This window comes from Zingiber officinale, chromosome 2A (genome assembly GCF_018446385.1).
Source record: "Zingiber officinale cultivar Zhangliang chromosome 2A, Zo_v1.1, whole genome shotgun sequence".
In the NCBI taxonomy this organism is placed as follows: domain Eukaryota; kingdom Viridiplantae; phylum Streptophyta; class Magnoliopsida; order Zingiberales; family Zingiberaceae; genus Zingiber; species Zingiber officinale.
This window is the reverse complement of record NC_055988.1, coordinates 110701731-110723485: the sequence shown is the minus strand read 5'-3', so window position 1 is coordinate 110723485 and position 21755 is coordinate 110701731.

Here is a 21755-nt window from a genome sequence, read left to right as displayed (position 1 = left end):
GACTCATTAGTGTGTGTGACCTAATAGGTTCTCGGTTTATCTTGGTCGTCCATAATTAACTATTTAATTATAGAACGATCATGAGTGACACCTAATAGTATATCATGATCCTCAATTAATCGAAAAATCATAGTTGATCTTAGAACTAATTCTAAACCCTTCAGCAGCTATAGTGAGTCGTGTCTTGTTCCTTTTGCTCATCTTATACCCACTTGGTTCAGGATATGGTCTGTGTTTGTCCCCACTAGACTGACTACATCACACCTAGCCCAAATAATACTTCCTCATTCTACGAATTCAAATTACTCATACATGTGTACAAGAGTCTCATACTCTTAACATGTGATGCTTTGGCCAAAGACTTTGAGTAATAATCCTAACGAGTGGTCATAGGATATACGTCTCCTCGCAAGGAGCGATGAATCTTCTGTAAGTTATCCAAACATCTTTAAACATTTCGACTTATTTCCAATCATCCTGGGTCCACACCTCAATGAGGTGCTTGCTTAAGATGTCAAAGTATAAGTCTCCATGACCAAGATAACTTGTATACCTCAAGTCGAAGGAAACTTAAACTCGAGTTGTAGTAAGAGCTTCACAGACATATCCATATATATATATATAACCATATGAAGTCTTACAATGAGTCACTCTAATGAACTAGTTACCAAAACTAGCATCCACGTTTAACTCTCGACATCCCAATGTCTCCAGCCAGTGAGAAAAAATCTGCTTGGCGAATCAAGGAATATAACCCGTGCTAGTCTTACAGAATTGATGATGTCCGAATGCATCAATTCGACGACTAGGGAAATTATAGTACATTTAAAATTGCACATGTAGAGATAATCATTAGTTGTGATCCAATCACAATTTCTCTCATGCTATGAATTGTATTGTGGGCATTCAGTAAATGAGTTTAAGACAATCAAACATATAATATGCACTCAAATAGTGAATCTACATTTAGTAAAAACCATAAGGCGATTGCCTTAGGACATCCCTCAAAATCTAAGATTATTCTCAAATACTTATTTTGCCTATAAGATTTTGCTAATCATACCAATAACAATTGCATCTGCATAAATAAGTTTTTTGAAATTGAAGTTAATCAAGAATTATCTTCTATCAATAATATCACAGGATAGACTAAATGAGCTAGCAATATTATGTATTGAGAAAAAAATAGTCTGACAATTAAATTATGATAAATATTTTTCCTCTAAAATAGCTAGATGAGTTTATATAATTATTTGAAACATTTGTTAATTTTTACTGATGTAATATATTATTTTTGATTTATTTATGTACTTAGTGTATTTGTTATTTGTAAATTGAACTTTACAATTGATACAGTGTGTTGCTAGTGACTCTAAAGGTAATGTGGGATCGAAGTCAGAATGATGTGGCAGTCAAAGTCAAGGTAAAGTGGTAGTCAGAGGCAAGGTGACAGTCAGAAGTGAGGTGAGATGACAGTCAAAGTCAAGATGTATATAGCTAAGCGAACCACTCTCATCGGGGTTCAGTTCTCCACTTATGAGACAAGTCTCTCAATATATGGGACGGTCAAACACAGATCTGGTCGGACTTAAGAGACTTAGCTCCTCATTTCTCCTATGTAAATCTCTCAGTATATGCCCAGTCAGACACAGAGCCAGTCGAACTTAAGGGACTTAGCTCCTCATTTTTGCTATGCAAGGCTCTCAGTATATGACCAGTTGGACACAGAGCCGGTCAGACTTACTAAAAAAAATACTTTTTGAGATACAACAAAATATGTCTTAAATTATAAATTTGGTGTTTCAAAATATTTTTGAGACAGTGATGAGATGGTAATATAGTTGTCTGCAATACAAGCGTCTCAAAAAAATATTGAGACAGTTGTACTGTCTCAAATGCTATTTAAGTCGGTGATGAGATAGTTGTTCAATTGTCTCAAAAGTATTTAAGATAGTTATTTTTTTATCTCAAATGTTATGTCTTCCTATGAAAAAACTATAGACTAAATTGAGATGGTAATGTATCATTTCAAATAGAAGTGAAGACAGTAAATTATTGTGCCTAATGTTTTGACTTGTTAGATGCACCATTTGTGACGAAAATTAATAATCTTAAAAAAAAATATTTACTATACAAATTAATCTAGATTAGATTTATTGAATTTCCATTTTAAAACAAAAGGAAAAAAATTTCTCTTTATAAATTAAAAGTGAAATACATAATATAAAATTCTAATGTTTTTTAACTTACAAGTCAGTATATAGGTTCATGCCAGCATTCAACCAATAATAGAAATATCTACATATTCATCATTAATTTGATAAGGAAAAGACTACTATTCTCATAAATGTTACACAAGAAAAAACCTAAAGAACAACTCCTCATGATCTAGAGATAACTTCTATAATCCTTCTTCATTAGAACCCTAAACATTAAAAAAAATCCCGTATTAGAGTTAAAAATGATTTATACTATATACTATTCAGAAAAATGAATAAACAAAACTTTTCATTAAGAAATCTCATCACCTAACACATAATCCTCTTTCTTGTAGCTCTGTATATAAACAACACAAATAATCCCAAGTTAAATTAATTTTTAAACACCACAAACAACCTCAAGTTGAGATTACATGACTAAACATATATATTGTTTAAAAAAATCAATAAATAAAACTTTTCAATAAGAAATTTCATCATCTAACACATAAACTCTTTCTTACAACTATGTATATAAACAACACAAACATCTCCAAGTTAAATTAATTTTTATAGACCACAAATAGCCCTAAGTTGAGATTATATGACTAAACATATATACTATTTAGAAAAATCAATAAACAGAACTTTTCAATAAGAAATTTCATCATCTAATACATAAACCTATTTTTTACAACTATGTATATAAACAACACAAACGTCCCCAAGTTAAATTAATTTGTAAAGACCAAAAACAACCTTAAGTTGAGATTATATGACTAAACCTATATACTATTTAGAAAAATCAATAAATAGAACTTTTCAATAAGAAATCTCATCATCTAACACATAATTCTCTTTCTTAAAATTATATATATAAACAATATAAACAACCCCAAGTTAAACAAAACTTTTCACCGATTGACCGTGTGTGGACTCCTCGCAACCCTGCGACCACAACCGCGTCAGTGCCGAGCCAGGGAAGGGGTCTCCGACGATGACCCTCTAATGCTCAAGTCAGTCACCGGCAGTGTGGGAGCAAAGAAAAGTAGCGTACAGTAGCAGAACAGTAGATTATCGCATACCCCCGCTGAATCTTGGATCCCCCTTTATATAGGACTCCTATAGCATACGTGCACGCTTTCCAAGACATGCATGCTTCTCGAAGCTTTTCCTGAAAAGATGTATTAGTAAAGTGTCTCTAACACAATACATTAACGAGCCGAGCATATATCTGAAGTGACAGTGAAAGCTTCTGTCATACAATCTTCTGTCTAAACCAACCGCCGACCATGCCGTCTATCAGCGGTGCATGCTCCCAAAAAGATAATATCCAACTAGCGGTGTCTTTTACTGGGTCGTGCGGGATAGCCGCTCGAAGGATAACCACTCAGCTCGGGTTCTTACTTTCTGCTCGGATGAGTGTATTATCTGGCCGAGCGGGAAGGCCACTCGACCGATGCTCCCATTGTCCTGATCCCTGAGCCATTATCTGGACGAGCAAGAAAGCCACTCAGTGTGCCCTTGTAGATACCTAACAGTCTTTCTGAGCGTCGGAAGCTCTGAACCCCGCCGAACTGTTATGATGTCGGATCAGGTCTTCATTATCCCAATCTGGCGAGCGTGCTCCCCGATCGGCCAGTGGTAGAGGGGCATTCGACCACCTTGACTCTGACCTCCACCATGGCAGTGGGATAGGCCTCCCCCCTTGTCACCGCATCACAAGCCTCCCATTCAAATCTAGTTGAAGGAGGTTGTAGTCCAATTGACTGGACCAGTGTGCGCCAATTTCCTCCCGATCGACCCTCATCATTGTGTGGACTCTGGTCAAGATGTACCTGATCCTCGCCGATCAACCTTCTGAAAGTAGTCGCTCGGTCAAGCATGCTCCTTTGATCCGGTCAGAAAAGCAAAGGCTTACACTTAGAAGATTCCCTCCTCCATCTATCCTGGGCAAATACAGATGGGGCTAACATCACCTCGATTTCTCAGGAAGCATGCAAATCCATTTTCATTAAGCCAGATCAGGCTCCCATGTCGACTTTAATTGTCGACCAGTGTAGCGCACCACGTGTCATGCCCGTAGCAGCCGCACGCCTGACGTGACAGGCATTGATGGCGACGTTTGGCGATTTGAATTCAACGGTCAGATTGTCGTCTAGGTTTTCAAGACCTAGATCGGATGACTCCGGTCGACTGAGCCCAGGGTATATGAGCTCGTTGCCTGCCGCCTTCTCCACTTCTGTTGTCGCGTTCCTGACTCTCATGCTCTCCGGTGATCTCTCATTCTCCTCCTCCAGTGGCCTTCTGTGCGTCTCCTTCGACCATTTCTCTTCTGACGATCTACATCTTCATAAGCTTCCTTCCTTCCTCGCTTTCGATCTCCGACTTCTTCCTATTCTTGGTGACCTTCCAACGGTCTTTTCACTCTTTCGGTCATGTTTTCTTCCGCCATTTTTGCTTCTTTTACAATGGTCAGCTCTTCTCAGCTGTTGGACCCCCTCTTGGACTCTGGTTCACCACCATGGAGACTAGGTTCGATTCGAGTGACGCTGAGAGCCTCAAGAACATTTTTGAGATTCCCCTAATCATGAGATCATTTTAGCTTCCGCATCCGATCGGTCAAATGAACCACCGACTGACACCATCTATCTGTTCAGGGACCAATTTATGGTCAGTCTCCGCTTCCCTATCCATCCCTTTATCATTGAAGTATGTAATTATTTCTGTGTTCCCCTTCGGCAACTCGTACCGAATTCCTTTCGCCTTCTGTGTGGCGTCATTATATTGTTTCGGCTGCACGACATCCCTCTGACTCCTCGAGCTTTCCACTACTTCTATTACCCCAAACAATCTGAACTGGGTACCTTTCTATTTCAGTCTTGGATCGGGCTGGTATTTTTTTGATAAAATGCCGACTTCCAATAAACATTGGAAAGAACACTTCTTTTTTTATGCGCCTCCACGAGCGGCCGAGCTTCCGGACCCGCTGGCAAGTTGGCTTACCACCTCAACCCGATCTGAAAAAATACAAGAGCTGCTCAGACTACCTTCATGTCTCATCCATGCTGGTCGGCCAGAAGTATGACATACACAAGTTACTGCTTGAGGGTGTGTTGTACATCTTTGGCCTGGGTCTGATCCGTACTGGGCTCTCGACCAACTTAGGTAAGAGGTTCCATTTACATTTTTCCTTTGATTCTAACTGATTTTTCTGTTTCTTCTGCACCCAAAGTCATGCTGCATGCTCGGATGTCCGGCCTTGCGAAGCTTCAGAACACTAAGATCGAGCGGTTGCTATTGAAGAATTGGTGAATCACGACCTACAGTCGGTCGACTCTTAAGATGAGAGCGCAGTGACTCCCGCCTTAGCGAGTGGAGGGGCAGCTAGCCAAGCCCCTAGTGTTGAGATTGCTAGCGACATGAAGCAACCATCCGAGCAAGTGTCTATCATCCGATCGGAGAGTTTAGGCTCCTCTGGCGAGCCGTTGTTAAGTCGCAAGAGGCGCTGAACAGAGTCTTCGTGCTCTGCTGCTTAGGCGGTGGGATCTGCCAAAAGGGTCGAGGTTGGCACCTTGAATCCCTCTGCAGTTCCTAAGACCATGCTCGACTCCTTCAGTGGTCGAGCTGTCGCAGGAGCCTATTGTCGTAGTGCCCTTGGCTTCCATGCCGCCATCGCAGCCATTGAGGGTTCGACGATCGGCCATCCTCCCGACATCTACGTCCCGATCGGCCTGCCCAGCAACCTCGGCCCACTCGACTCCGGGTGGCTAACGATCAGTCACAGGGATCCTGCATTTGCCAACAAAGGAGTACAGCGAGCCGAGCGCCCAGTCGCACACTCCTGAGCATCAAGTCATCATATGGGGCCTACTTGCCCAGGTCTGGGAAGAAACCCGAGCCAGAGCGGCGGTGATGCCCTGGGCGCGCTCGCCAATAGCCATACCCAAATGACAACTGGGATAAGCTCTCATTGTAATTATCTTTTCTCTTATCGGCTCTAATCCTTTTAGCTGTTTGTAGTATTGGGTGGAGCGCCTGGCTATGTGCCACAGGCTGGCTCATCTGGAGGATGAGTTCAGGAAGCTCCAAGTTTCAAGCAGCCAACCCGCCACCAATCCGAAGGAGATGGCCAAGATGAAGGTCGACCTAGAGAAGGCAACCAAGCTCCCGAATACTGAACGGGCGAAAACCTCCGACTAGGAGGAGATGCTAGGCCGACTCAAGAAGTAGGTCAGCACTTTTGACAAGAAGATCGAGTCGGCCACGGCTAGGAAGAACCGGGCCATCGAGGACCTGGAGTTGAAGAACAAGGAGGCTCGAGATCTCGCCAGCAAGCTCAAAGAGGCTGAAAATTTTATGGTGACCGAGCGAGCGAGCCGGTCTGCGCGAAAAATTGAGCTCCAAGGTCAGATTTCCGATAAGGACGCAACAGTGAAGCTGGCCCAAGATGAGCTAGGGAAGGTGAAGACTGAGCTGGAGGGCTCCTATGCGGCGATGAAGATTTATCAGGACACCGAGCCGAGTCGATTTGCAATAATGAAGCAAAACTACATCCGCTTGGACGCCTTCAATGATAAAGTCGTCGCCCGTTATCTTCGGCTCTACAACCTTGTGATAGATGAGATGATCAACCAGCTCAAGGCAAGCGGCCACCTTCCCACAATCTTGAAGGACAGCGTTATCAGTCGGGATAAGATGACCGAGTCACTACCCGACGACACTCTAGACTACCTTGAGTGAGGTTGAGCGCTAAAGACCTTTTGAAGTCTTAATGTAAGCTCGCCCATTTGGTGAAGCTCTTATCTTTATCTTGCAACTGTAATCTTGGAAATTTTGGTTTTAATATATGTACACCCGCTCGGCGAAACATTTCCTTTCACAGCGTTTCTTGTCTTTGCTTGTAAATGCCCATGATCTCGTATATATGACTAACCTCTTGACCGTAAGATCAAGCTCAGATTTAAGGTCGTCGCTCGACGGTTAGTGAAGACACGCATTTTAACATCGCCGCTCGATGATTTGGTGAAGACTTGGGTTTAAGGTCGTCACTCGACCGTTGGCGGAGACTAGGGTTTAAGGTCGTCGCTCGACTGTTGGTGGTGACACGCGTTTAACGTTGCCGCTCGATGATTTGATGAAGACTCGGGTCGTCGCTCGACCATTGGTGGACACTAGAGTTTAAGGTCACAGCTCAACCGTTGGTAGTGACACGTGTTTAACATTGCCACTCGATGATTGGTAAAGACTCGGGTTTCAGGTAGCCACTCGACCGTTGATGGAGACTAGGGTTTAAGGTCACCACTCGACCATTGGTGGAGACTAGGGTTTAAGGGTTATGACCATCTATTCGGTTATCCTTACAAGTGGCTCGGCCTCCACCCACTTTGAGAAGTAATCTACGGCCACGAGCAGAAACTTCCGCTGGTCGGTCGCCATGGGGGAAAGGCCACAAGCAGTCACCAATTCCTCCTCTAGGTCCCTATTGTAGCCTTTATATAAAGCCTCACATCCACTCATCCACAACACGGTTTTGGTTTGGTTTTTTCTTACCTTCCTAGGGCCGACGGCAAGGCTATAAAAGGAGTAGGTGGTGGCCCCAAAAACCTAATTTTTCCACAATTCTCTTCTCTCCTCCTAGGGCCGGCGGCACACATCCTCCTCCTTGTGGCCGGCGCCCCTCACCACCTCCCTCCTTGTGGCTGGCGCCCCTCCCCTCCTCCTTGATTAGGGTCGGCACCCCTCCTTATTGGTTAGTCCTAGGAAAACATACCGGTTCCACTGTACAAAAAATTTTGTACAAGTGTCGAACCTTTTCTTAAATAACCTATTGTGTTCTTTAGAAGTTAAATTAGGAATCACAGACGGAACTTAACATCATTGATTCCAAATTTAACTTATCTATTCTTAATGGTTCAGATTTGAATCGCAAGCGGAACTTAACACTATTGATTCAGATATACCTAAGTTATTAATTCCATAAATATTAATTTCCAAAATTGGCTTCCAGGACTGCATGGCGAGGCACATGGCCTTCTTGGATATGGGAGCAACCACCACCGCCTAGGCAAAGTCTTTTAAGGAAAGCTAATATTTATTTCCTTAAATAACTCTAGGTTAACCAAAAAGAACAATCGAATCACAAATTCGAAAAAGAAGAAAACACAAACTCGAAAAAAAAACTATTTCGAAAACTCTAGAATCATATGCCTCTTGTGTTTGGTATTTCCATAAATAACTATACAAAGAAAACTAGTATGATGCGTAAAACAATTACTAGTTATACCTTTCTTTGTAAGCAAAATAACCTCTTGATCTTCTACCGTACTCCTCTTCTTATCTCGGATGTTGTGTGGGCAACGATCTTCCGAGACGAGAACCACCAAGCTCCTTCTTCTCCAAGCTAGATTCGGCCACCATTAATTCTCCATGAGAAGTAAAGGTCCGGCCACCACCACCAAGCTCTAAGGGATGCTAGAAACAAAGCCTTCTTTCTCTCCTTCTTCTCCTAGCTAGAACCGGCCACCATGGACATCCCTTAAGTTGATGCCGCCGACCACAAAGGAGGAAGAGAAAAGAAGGAGAAGAGGATACCCTAGGGCCGGCCACACCAAGGAAGAAAAGAGAGAAAGAAAAGAATAGAGTCGTTCACCATGAAGGCACCTCTACCCCCTCTTTTATAATCCTTGGTCTTGGCAAATAAGAAAATTTAAATAAAAATTTCCTTAATTCCTTTGCCATGAAAAAGAAAAATTATTTTAATTAAAACAATTTTCTTTTTCAATTACAATGGCTGACCACCTCTTTCCCCAAAACAAGGAGAGTTTTAATTAAAACTTCCTAATTTGTTTCCAGAAATTTATAAAAAATTTCTCCAATAATTTTTCCCTTCATGGTGGGTTATAAAAAGGAAATTTTATAAATTAAAATCTTTCTTTTAAACATGTGGATAATTTTCAAAAAGGAAAGTTATCTCTATAAATTAAAATATCTTTTCAATCTACAAATAAGAAAAGATATCAAATCTTTCCTTAATCTTTTGTAGAAACTAATAAAAGAGAATATTTAATTTTTAAAACTCTCTTTTAAATTATGATCATGGTTAAAACAGAAAGTTTTCTCAAAATTAAAATCTCCTTTCAATCTACAAATAAGGAAAGATTTCAAATCTTTTCTTAATCTTTTGTAGAAAGCTATAAAAGGAAAGATTTAAATTTTAAACTCTCTTTTAAAATCATGATATCCACATAAAAAATAATTTTAATAAAAATCCTTTTTAATATTCTAGTAGCCGGCCACCTAAGCTTGGGACCCAAGCTTTGGTCGGCCACCAACTTGGCTCATCCACTTGGTCTTGGTCGGCCCTAGCTTGGGTTCCAAGCTAGCTTGGCCGGCCCCATTAGGATAGGTAAGAAGGTGGGTATGTGGTGGGTATAAATCTCTATATACAAGAGGCTACGATAGGGATCGAGAGGAGGAATTGGTTTTGGTCTCCCGATGAAATTAAGCATCCCGTGTTCGCCCCGAACACATAACTTAATTTCATCAATAATAATTCATTTCACTAAAGAACTATTATTGAACTACCGCACCAATCTCAAATTACATTTTTGGGCTCCTTCTTATTATGAGTGTGTTAGTCTCCCTGTGTTTAAGATGTCGAATGCCTACTAATTAAGTGAGTTACTGACAACTCATTTAATTAATATCTTAGTCCAAGAGTAGTACCACTCAACCTTATCGTCATATCGGACTAAATCCACCTGTAGGGTTTAACATGACAATCTTTATGAGCTCCTCTTGGGGACATTATCAACATAGATTACTAGGACACAGTTTCCTTCTATAATCAACAAATCACACTATAAGTAACATCATTTCCCAACTTATCAGGCATTTTGATTTATCGAGCTAAATCTCACCCTTTGATAAGTCAAAGAAATAAATATTAAATATATGCGCTTGTTATCTTAAATGGTCCTACTCAATACACTTAGAGTATACTAGTGTAATCTATTAGTCAAGATAAACTAATACATAATTACACTACGACTATTACAATGGTTTGTTCCTTTCCATCTTAGTTGTGAGCTACTGTTTATAATTTATAAAGAACTGATAACACGATCTTCTGTGTGTGACACCACACACTATGTTATCTACAATATAAATTAATTGAACATCTACATTTGATATATATAAATGTAGACACTTGACCAATGTGATTCTTATAACTAGATAAATGTTTATACCAAAAGCTAGGCTTTTAGTATACACTCTAACAATCTCCCACTTATACTAAAAGACTAAGCTGCCATATCTGCTGCCATACATCTGATTCTCAACCCTTCAACATGCCCATCAAAAGCTCTTGCCTTAAGGGCCTTAGTGAAAAGATCTATAGGTCATCATCTGATGCAATCTAGGCGGCAACAACTTCTCCTCGTTTATACGATTTCTCGTATTGGGTGGTACTTGCGCTCTATTGTGTTTACTCGCCTTATAGACTCATGGTTTCTTCGAGTTTGCTACTGCACCACTATTATTACAATAAATTGTAATAATCTTTGGACAAACCAGAAATCATATCTAAGTTCATCTTAAGGTTACTGAGTTATTCAGCTTCTATGACTGCCTCAGAGGCTGCCACTTACTCAGCTTCTATGGTTGAGTCCGAAAAAACACTTTTGCTTATCATTCTTCCATAGTTATGACTTTACCTCCTAAAGTAAACACAAAACCCCGAGTTTGACTTACTATTGTCCCTATCTGATTGGAGGTCAAAATCCGTGCAACCCACAGGGACCAAATTATCTGCCTTGTAAGCTAGCATATAATCTCTAGTGCCTCTAAGGTACTTTAATATATGCTTTACCGCAGTCCAATGTCCTTGTCCAAGGTTACTTAGATATCTGCTAACTATGCCTTCGACAAAACAGATTTTTGATCTCGTGCATAGCATACATTAGGATTCTGACAGCCGAAGCATAAGGAACTGCCTTCATTTCCTCTATCTACTTTGATGTCTTCGGAGACATCTCTTTAGATAAAGCTACTCCATGCCTAAAAGGTAAGAAACCTTTTCTTGGAGTTCTGCATGCTAAAACGAGCAAGGATTGTTTCAATATATGAAACTTGGGATAAGTAAAATATATTCTTTTCTTGCGATCCCTTTGATCCCAAGAATATATGCATTCTCCTAAGTCCTTCATATCGAATTGTTTGGACAACCATACCCTTACTACTGACAACACTTTGATATTGTTTCCAACTACTAAAAATGTTATCTACGTATAGTATAAGAAATACCACCACGTTTCCATCACATTTCTTGTATACAGAAAACTGATTTGGTTATAAAATAAATCCATAGGTCTGGATTACTTTATTAAACTGAATGTACCAAGACCTTGAAGCTTTACTTTAGTCCATAGACTGTTTGAGCTTACACACAAGATGCCCTTTGCTCTTTGCAATGAACCCTTCTGGTTGCTTTATATGGATGTTTTCTTCAAGACTTCCATTAAGGAAAGTTGTCTTGACATCCACTTGCTAAATCTCATAGATAAAAGAATCCGGGTAGACTTAAGCATGACTACCGGTAAAAAAGTTTCCTTTTTCAACAAGCCTTGCTTTGAAAGTTTCTACCTTCCTGTCTATCCTTTTTTTCCTATTGTAGACTTATTTTTACCCAATGGCTTTTACACCATTTGGTGATTTTATAAGCTTCCAGACTCTATTAGAATACATATATTCTAATTCTGTATTCTTTGCAAAGATGCTGCATCTTTATCTTAGAGTGCTTCGTCATATATCCGGAGATCAGGTTCATGTCCTCCAGGGATCGAGTCCAAAGACTCTCCCAAAACATGAATCTTTTTAGGTTGCCTAACAACCCTCCCACTACGACGAGGTACTTTCTGCAATTGTGTATCATTTGTGATACGTGTTGCAGTTTCTTGTGATATTTCATCTTGTACAGTTGGTACTAGGTTAGACGTGTCCTTTAATTTCCTTAAGAATAATTTTTACTCATGGGCTTGTGATTTATAGTATAGTCCTTTTCTAAAATCGAGCATTGGTGCCAACAATGACCTTCCGATTTTAAAAACTACAAACCTCTTTTCGTTTTTCTAGGTTAACTCACAAACAAGTGAACTCATGTCTAATTTTTCAGTGTCTCTCACATGCTAGACCACCCAAATCCGAATATGCTTCAAACTAGGCTTACGTCCATTCTGCAATTCTGTGGGAGTAGAGAGTTCTGACTTAGAAGGTACTATGTTCACTTCCGTTTCCAGTGTATATCCTTAAAATGAATTTAGTAATTTTCTAAATAACTCATCATCGATCTAATTATTCCATAAGAGCCTTATACTTTCTTTCTACTACACCATTCTGTTGGGATGTACCAAGTGCAATTAGTTGGGATTAAATCCCTACTTCTGATAAGTGACTCCTAAATTCTCGCAAGAGGTATTTGCTACTACGATCTCACCGTAATGTCTCGATATTTTTACTTTGACATTTCTCCACATCAGTCTCGTACTCTTTGAACTAATCAAAGCACTTAGACTTGTGGTGTATCAAATAAATCTATCTATGTCTCGAATAGTTGTCTATAAAATAGACGAAATATTCGAAACTACCTATTGTCTGGATAGTCATAGGACCACACAAATCAGAATGAACCAATTCCATTATATCTTTGGCTCCATACCCCTTAGACTTAAAAGCTTCTCGATTATTTTTCTTTCCAAGTAAGACTCGCGGGTTGGAAAGATTTCCACTACCAATGAACTCAAGAGTATATTGGTTATTATCCTTTGAATCCTACTCAAGTTAATATAACCTAGCCTTGGATGCCAAAAATATGATTGGTTCATTTCCGAAGGTTACTTTCTCTTAAAGTTAGAAAATGTGTTATTAATTTCCATTTATTGCATCGTGGGAGTTATTGGATTATAAATTATCAACCAACATACCAGAATAGATAACTTCCCTATTTTTCTTGATAACAAGTTTGTTATCAAAATAGACAGAATATCTATTCTTTAATAGTTTAGAAACTGAAATCAGGTTCTTTCTAAACTTAGTACGTAAAGATAATTTCTAATAATCCATATTTTATTCCTATCAAAGGATAAACATCTCCCACTGCAACAGCTGCTACTTTTACAACAGTGCACATGTGGACGGTGATTTATATAGTTGGATTTCCTGGAACCCCTGCAATGAATTGCAGACATAATCAGTGGTTCCTGTATCTACACACCAGGTACTGGTAGATAACACCACTAAATATGTTTCAACAACTAATGAATCAAATACACCTATATTATTCTTAGTTCTAAGAGGACAGTCTACCTTAATGTCCAAGTCTTATTTCCAATCATTACAATTGGGACTACTAAGTCTATTCTATAGTATAACAGATAGGGGATTGACTAACATTTGTAAACCTAAGAATCACAAAATTATTTGGTCAAGACCAACATTTCAAAATCTCCGTGAATTTTATATGTCACGTTAGTGTGGACGTATACAAATTCTAAAAAAGATTTTATCCATTAATTTTATTATCTTGTCAACCTATGACAAATAAAATTAATAGTTGATCTGTCTTTGATCAAATATTTGGTCAAGACTCTAAATTTAAAATAATATTGATTCCTCTAACAATACTATTTAAATTTACCAACACCTCAAAACACCGTGAATTTTGCATGCCACGTTAGTGTGGACGTATACAAAATCAACATTTGTAAGAGGAGGGTTTTACCCATTAACTATCTTGTCAACATAACTTTATGACAAATAAAATTATCTCAAACACCGTTAATTTTGTATGCCACGTTAGTGTGGACGTATACAAAATCAATCATTTGTAAGAGGGGTTTTAACCCATTAATTTTATTATCTTGTCAACCTAGTTTTATGACAAATTAATAGTTGGTTTCCTTACTTTGATACTAAGTCCATTAAATAGAATTGTGTCCCTTCAGTTGGAGAAGATCACACACATCCTAAATAATTTCCTATAACCATCTATTAAGGAAGTTTGATCTAGTGATCCGCAAACAAACTCATCCGTTGTGGAGGGAGGCACTCAGAGGCAACAAGCAAGCTTGTTGCATCACTTACAAACCAGTAATGGAGACCGTGAGATTTATATACTAATCCCTCTCCCACTTAGTTATTTAAAATGAGGAATTTAAACCTATGCTAGCATATAACACATGCATACACACACATCACAGTAAATAAAAGCAATAAACATGGAAATTATTTTTCCAACTATTATGGCATTTTCATTACTGTCCTCCGTGTGCTCCAACCCTAGATGCTGCCATCTTTAGCCACCGCCATCGGGTCGAGTTGTCACATTTATCTTGCTTCTTATTCCGCTGCGCCTCTGGTCTTCCGATAGCACCACGCCTCGCAAGGATACGATCCGCGACAAATATAGAATTGTACATACATCGATTTTATATTCCATAAAGGAATGTACATATATTCTAGATCGAACAAAAAATGTAAAATCCTAATAACTAATACAGCTCCTGCTGTATTTAATTTTATAATTATGCACACACAATTAAATGCCCTTGACATGTCCAAAGGTCCAATCACACACAATAAAAATATGTCATAATAGTTGGAGTCTGCAACCACAAAGTTAGCACATCCTACTATTATCCTGCCTAAATTATGTATAACATGTGCATAACCTAATTTGAAAACCAAACACACAGAGGCAAACCCTAGCTCTGATACTAATTGTTGGTTAGTCCTAGGAAAATATACCGGTTCCACTGTACAAAAATTTTTGTACAAGTGTCGAACCTTTCCTTAAATAACTTATTGTGTTCTTTAGAAGTTAAATTAGGAATCACAGACGGAACTTAACATCATTCATTCCAAATTTAACTTATCTATTCTTAATGGTTCAGATTTGAATCGCAAGCGGAACTTAACACTATTGATTCAAATCTACCTAAGTTATTAATTCCATAAATATTAATTTCTAAAATTGTCTTCCAGGACTGCATGGTGAGACACATGGCCTTCTTGAATATGGGAGCAACCACCACCGCCGAGGCAAAGCCTTTTAAGGAAAACTAATATTTATTTCCTTAAATAACTCTAGGTTAACCAAAAAGAACAATCGAATCTCAAATTCGAAAAAGAAGAAAACACAAACTCGAAAAAAAACTATTTCAAAAACTCTAGAATCATATGCCTCTTGTGTTTGGTATTTCCATAAATAACTATACAAAAAAAACTAGTATGATGCGTAAAACAATTACTAGTTATACCTTTCTTTGTAAGCAAAATAACCTCTTGATCTTCTACTGTATTCCTCTTCTTATCTCGGACGTTGTGTGGGCAACGATCTTCCGAGACGAGAACCACCAAACTCCTTCTTCTCCAAGCTAGATTCGGCCACCATTAATTCTCCATGAGAAGTAAAGGTCCGGCCACCACCACCAAGCTCCAAGGGATGCTAGAAATAAAACCTTCTTTCTCTCCTTCTTCTCCTAGCTAGAACCGGCCACCATGGACTTCCCTTAAGTTAATGCCGCCGACCACAAAGGAGGAAGAGAAAAGAAGGAGAAGAGGAGACCCTAGGGCCGGCCACACCAAGGAAGAAAAGAGAGAAAGAAAAGAATAGAGTCGTTCACCATGAAGGCATCTCTACCCCCTCTTTTATAATCCTTGGTCTTGGCAAATAAGAAAATTTAAATAAAAATTTCCTTAATTCCTTTGCCATGAAAAAGAAAAATTATTTTAATTAAAACAATTTTCTTTTTCAATTACAATGGTCGGCCACCTCTTTCCCCAAAACAAGGAGAGTTTTAATTAAAACTTCCTAATTTATTTCCAGAAATTTATAAAAAATTTCTCCAATAATTTTTCCCTTCATGGTGGGTTATAAAAAGGAAATTTTATAAATTAAAATCTTTCTTTTAAACATGTGGATAATTTCCAAAAAGGAAAGTTATCTCTAAAAATTAAAATCTCTTTTTAATCTACAAATAAGAAAAGATATCAAATCTTTTCTTAATCTTTTGTAGAAACTAATAATAGAGAATATTTAATTTTTAAAACTCTCTTTTAAGTTATGATCATGGTTAAAACGGAAATTTTTCTCAAAATTAAAATCTCCTTTCAATCTACAAATAAGGAAAGATTTCAAATCTTTTCTTAATCTTTTGTAGAAAGCTATAAAAGGAAAGATTTAAATTTTAAACTCTCTTTTAAAATCATGATATCCACATAAAAAATAATTTTAATAAAAATCCTTTTTAAAATTTTAGTGGTCGACCACCTAAGCTTGGGAACCAAGCTTTTGCCGGCCACCAACTTAGCTCATCCACTTGGTCTTGGCCGGCCCTAGCTTGGGTTCCAAGCTAGCTTGGCCGGTCTCATTAGGATGGGTAAGAAGGTGGGTATGTGGTGGGTATAAATCTCTATATACAAGATGCTACGATAGGGACCGAGAGGAGGAATTGGTTTTGGTCTCCCGATGAAATTAAGCATCCCGTGTTCGCCCCGAACATATAACTTAATTTCATCAATAATAATTCATTCCACTAAAGAACTATTATTGAACTACCGTACCAATCTCAAATTATATTTTTGGGCTCCTTCTTATTATGAGTGTGTTAGTCTCCCTATGTTTAAGATGTCGAATACCTACTAATTAAGTGAGTTACTGACAACTCATTTAATTAATATCTTAGTCCAAGAGTAGTACCACTCAACCTTATCGTCATGTCGGACTAAATCCACCTATAGGATTTAACATGACAATCCTTATGAGCTCCTCTTGGGGACATTATCAACCTAGATTACTAGGACACAGTTTCCTTCTATAATCAACAAGTCACACTATAAGTAACATCATTTCCCAACTTATCGGACATTTTGATTTATCGAGCTAAATCTCACCCTTTGATAAGTCAAAGAAATAAATATTAAATATATGTACTTGTTATTATATTAGGATTAAGAGCACACACTTCCATAATAACTAAGGTCTAGTTCTTTTATTAAATCAGTATAAAAAGAATTTACCTTAAATGGTCTTACTCAATACACTTAGAGTGTACTAGTGTAATCTATTAGTCAAGATAAACTAATACATAATTACACTACGACTATTCCAATGGTTTGTTCCTTTCCATCTTAGTCGTGATCTACTGTTTATAATTTATAAAGAACTGATAACATGATCTTCTATGTGTGACACCACACATTATGTTATCTACAATATAAATTAATTGAACATCTACATTTGGTATATATAAATGTAGAAACTTGACCAATGTGATTCTTATAACTAGATAAATGTTTATACCAAAAGCTAGGCTTTTAGTATACACTCTAACACTCCCCTCCTCCTTGCTTAGGGTCGGCACCCCTCCTTGCTAGGGTCGATGCCCCTCCTTGCTAGGAATTCTTGGTGGGTGGCAGATTGGAGAAGAGGAAGAAGAGGAGAAGGAAGAAGATGTTGGTGCAATATTCCCTAGGTCAAGGTTGATCTGATTGACTAAGCTTGAGAATGATCAAGCTTGAGTCTTGATGCTTGAGTTTCGATGTTTGACAATACATGGAGATTGCAGGTGCAATTGTTCATTTGGGGAGATTGTTAGTACAATTCTCCTCTGGTCAAGGTTGACCAGTTAGATGTGAAGAAGAGTCAAGTAGGTCAAGACTGACTGGATACTTGATTAGGAAGTCCTGGTGAGTGAAGCCAGGCAGTTGAAAAAATCCTGGTGAGTGAAGCCAGGTGAAAGCCCTAGTGAGTGAAGCTAGGTGAAAGTCCTGGTGAGTGAAGTTAGGCAGATGGGAAGTCCTAGTGAGTGAAGCTAGGTAGAGTGAAAGTCCTGGTGAGTGAAGCCAGGTAGGGGAAAGTCTCAGTGAGTGAAGCTGGGCAGTGGAAAGACCTGGTGAGTAAAGCCAGTCACGAGGAAATCCAGATGGGTCGAGGGTGACCGGACATCTGGTGGAAGGAAGTCCAAGTGGGTCATGGAGGAATGGACACTTGGCACAAGATGGTAAGTCCAAGTGGGTCAAGGTTGATCAGACACTTGGCACGAGGAGAAAAAGTCCAGATGGGTCAAAAGTGGATTGAACACTTAGGAGTTGGCAATAAGGAGTTCGGACGTAGTGAACTTCCGAAGGCCATAACTTTTGAATGGATATCAGAATGAGGTGATCTCAGATGTGAAACGAAGCTCATTTCAAGCTCTACACAATTTTCTACTTGCCAATCGATTGGGGGGGTTCAATCGATTGGTTGATGTGATTTTATGTAGAAAAGGGCTGTATCGATTGGTTAATCGATCAAAACTTCCCCAATCAATTGAGAGAGTTTCTGAGCAAACAGTAAGTTTTTGAATCGATTAGTTGATCAATTGAAACCTCCAATCGATCAGTCGATCGATTGGGAAGCTGGAAATCACGCGATAAAGGTTGAATCAATCGGGCAATCGATTCAGGCGCTTTCCAGAGAGCACAGAGGCGCTTTGGATCGATCTATCCAAAGTCTCCCCAATTGATTGAGAGTCATTCAATCGATTAGTACCTTCTAAGTCAGTACCCTCTACTCCCACAAAATTGTGGAATGAGCGTAAACCTAGTTTGAAACATATTCGAATTTGGGGTAGTCCGGCACATATGCTGAACGGAGACGCTGATAAGTTGGAATCACGTTCAGAAGTTCGCTTGTTCATGGGATATCCTAGAGGAACGAAAGGTGGTTTGTTTTATAGTCCTAAAGATTAGAAGGTCATTGTTAGCACCAATGCCCGATTTTTAGAAGAGGACTATGTAATGAACCATAAGCCCATGAGTAAAATTGTTCTTGAGGAAATAAGATAGGGCACTTCTATTTTAGTACCAACGGTACAAGATGAGATACCATAAGTAACTGCAACACGTGTCATAAATGATGCACAATTACAGGTAATGTCTCATCGTAGTAGGAGGGTTGTTAGGCAACCTGATAGATTCATATTTTTTGGAGAGTCTTCGGACTTGATCCCTGGTGAACATGAAGCTGATCCCTGGACATATGATGAAACACTCCAAGATAATGATGCAGCATCTTGGCAAAGTGCAATGAACTCTGAAATAGAATCTATGCATTCTAATCAGGTCTGAAAGCTTGTAGAACCACCACATGGTGTAAAAGGCATTAGATGTTAGTGGGTCTACAAAAGGAAAAGTGGAACAGATGGGAAGGTGGAAACCTTTAAAGCGAGGCTTGTTGCGAAGGGGTATACTCAGAAAGAGAGAATCGATTATGAGGAAACTTTTGCACTGATAGTCATACTTAAGTCTATCCGGATTCTTTTATCTATTGCTGCTCATATGGATTATGAGGTTTGGAAAATGGATGTCAAGACAACTTTCCTTAATGGAAGACTTGAAGAAAACATCTATATAAAGCAACCAGAGGGATTCATTGTGAAGGGCAAAGAGCATCTTGTATGTAAGCTCAATCGGTCCATTTATGGACTGAAGCAAGCTTCGAGATCTTGGAACATCCGGTTTGATGAAGTGACCCAGTTTTATGGATTCATTCAGTGTCCGGATGAGTCTTGTGTATACAAGAAAAGTGACGAAAACGTGGTGGTATTTCTTGTACTATACGTAAATGACATTTTGCTTATTGACAACAATGTCAAAGTGTTGTCAGACGTAAGGGTATGGTTGTCCAAGTAGTTTGATATGAAGGAATTGGGAGAATGTGGACATATTCTTGGGATCAAAGTAATAAGGGATCGCAAGAAGAGGATATTGTGCTTATCCCAAGCTTCATACATCGATACTATCCTACCTCGTTTTAGCATGCAAAACTCCAAGAAAGGTTTTCTACCTTTTCGGTATGGAGTACCTTTATCTAAAGAGATGTGTCCTAAAACATCAAAAGAGATAGAGGAGATGAAGGCAGTTCCTAATGCTTTGGCTGTAGGAAGCCTAATGTATGTGATGCTATATACGAGACCGGATATCTGTTTTGTCGTGGGCATGGCTAGCAGATATCAAAGTAACCCAGGAGTGGGACATTGGACTATCGTAAAGCATATATTAAAGTACCTGAAAAGGACTAGAGATTATATGCTGATTTACCAGGCAGATGATTTGCTTCCTGTGGGTTACACGGATTCAGACTTCCAATCAGATAGGGATAGCAGTAAATCAACCTCGGAGTATGTGTTTACTTTGGGAGATGGAGCCATAACATGGAGGAGTGTTAAGCAGAAATGTGTTTCAGACTCCACCATGGAAGCTGAGTATGTGGTAGCCTCTAAGGCAGCTAAAGAAGTTGTATATCTCAGAAACTTCTTAATGGACTTAGATGTGATTCCTGATTTGCCCAAAGTTATCACAATTTATTGTGACAACAGTGGTGCAGTAGCAAACTCGAAGGAACCACGAGCTCATAAGGCAAGTAAACACATTGAGCGCAAGTACCACCTATTACGAGACATCGTAAAACGAGGAGAGATTGTTGTCGCTAAGATTACATCAGCAGATAACCTGGCAGATCCTTTCACTATGACCCTTCCGGCGAGAGCCTTTGATAGGCATATTGAGGGGATGGGAATCAGATGTATGGCAGCATTTATGGTAGCATAGTCTTTTAGTATAAGTGGGAGATTGTTGAGATGTATACTATAAGCCTAACTTTTTTTATGAACATCTGTTTTGAAATATTTTGAAAATGAGAATCACTTTGGTCAAATGCTTGCATTTTATATTTATATATATGTCAATGCAGTTACCCATTTAATTTATATTGTAGATAATATGGTGTGTGGTGTCACATAGAAGATCATGTTATCGGTTCCTTATGAATTATAAAGAGTAGCTCACAACCAAGATGGATTGGAACAAACCATTAGAACGGTTGCAGTGTAATTTGGTATTAGTCTGTCTTGGCTATAAAATTACACTAGTACACTATGTGTGTATTAAGCATGACCATTTGAGGTTGTTCGATTTGTACTGACTATATAAAAGAACAGAACCTCTGTTATTATGGATGTGCGTCCTCTTAATCCCTATATAATAACAAGCACGTATACTTAGTATTTATTTTTTTAACTTATCAATGGGTGAGATTTATTCATTAAATCAATAGGCCCGATGAGTTGGGAAATAGTACTGTTTATATGGTGTATTGTTGATTATAGAATGAATCTATGTCCTAATTATTTAGGCTGATAATGTCCCCTTGAGGAGCTCATAAGAATTATCATGTAAACCCTGCAGGTGGACTTAGTCCGGCATGATAATAAAGTTGAGTGGTACTACTCTTAGAATCAGATGTTAATTAATTGAGTGTTCAGTAACTCATTTAATTAACGGGCATAGATATCTTAAACACAGGGAGATTAACTCACTCATGATAAGAAGGAGCTCATATTGTAATATGGGATTGGTGCGGTAGTTCAATAATAACTCTTTAGTGGTATGAGTTATTATTGATGGACTTGAGTTGGATGTTCGGGCGGAACACAGGAAGCCGAAGCCCATCAG